This window comes from Pteropus vampyrus, unplaced genomic scaffold (genome assembly GCF_000151845.1).
Source record: "Pteropus vampyrus isolate Shadow unplaced genomic scaffold, Pvam_2.0 Scaffold1000009105, whole genome shotgun sequence".
NCBI lineage: Eukaryota > Metazoa > Chordata > Mammalia > Chiroptera > Pteropodidae > Pteropus > Pteropus vampyrus.
Window position 1 is genome coordinate 1 of NW_011923507.1, and position 1,214 is coordinate 1,214.

General features: G+C 39.5%; 1 pseudogene; it reads right to left on the reverse strand.

The window, feature by feature from the left end:
* Positions 1-248: 248 nt before the first annotated feature.
* Positions 249-367, reverse strand: LOC111735801 (annotated as a pseudogene).
* Between the last annotated feature and the right edge of the window lie 847 nt (positions 368-1,214).

Below are 1,214 nucleotides of genomic sequence, written 5' to 3' on the forward strand. Positions count from 1 at the left end.
TTACTGGATTTTATTAACCAATGTCACCATATAAAATAATTTTTAAAAAAAGAGAAAAAATACCAATTAGGTTTTTTGCTAATAAAACTTATTCCAGCTCCTTCTGCCTGTAAACATCTTTCATTTTGTACAGCTCGTCAGAGTTCTTTTTCTTTCTTTCTTTCTTTCTTTTTTTTTTAGGTGAGGCACCCCTTGGTTGACCTCACAGATTGCAAGGAACTTGTCAGTTTATAATCCCTTATTTTTTAGGCCTACGGCACCTGGTCTTCCTTGGTGGTCTCCCATCCAGGTACTAACCAGGCACGACCCTGCGTAGCTTCCGAGATCAAATGAGATTAGGCTTGTTCAGGGTGGCACGGCTGTAGACTCAGAATTCGTTTCTATCTGCTAGATGGGATGCTGCTCAATTCATTAATCATTGAATAAAGCCAGTAAGATGTTTAAAATTTACTCAGTTGAATTTTGCTTTTAAACAGAAATGATTTCTCCAGACATTTGTTAGATAAACTGCCCCTACACAGGTGTAGGAGGCCCATCCATAGGACTGAAAAGCTTGGCTTCTGTTCACCGAAGAATCACCTGAGGGAGTATACAGAGGAGGAAAAGGGAAAGATCCTGTGGCACTGGTTTGGGGCTGGGGAAGTGTTGCCTAAGGCCAGCTTTGATCTCACTTTATTTACCTAACAAATGTTTAAATAGCGCTTTGTACAAGGCAGGCACTGTTCTAAGAGCTTTTCACATTTAACTCATTTAATCCTCTTAATACAATGAGATAGTTGCTGTTACCCTCATTTTACAGGTGAGGAAACTGAGGCTTGAGAGGTGAAGTAACTTGTTCAAGGTCCTACACGCAGAACATACATATTCCTGAAGAGCTGGTTTTTAGTGAATTTTGGTACATTAAATCCTATATCCTATTTAAATACTCATCTTTAAAGATATACTATAGAGAATATTTCAGAGGTAAGGAATCTTCAAATGATGTGTGTGTGTGTGTGTGTGTGTGTGTGTGTGTGTGTATGCGCAAACTTGCTTGATTTACTCTTAATTTTTGAAGGCTCCAGATTTTCAGTGTCTAACACTCACCTGGCCAGATTTTGAAGTAGGGAGAGAATTATATAGGTTAGCACAGTAGTGGTGTGCTGGCTGGAAAATTACTGCATATGGCTATCGCCCATGGGAACATAGGCTATCGCCCATGGGAACATAGGTTA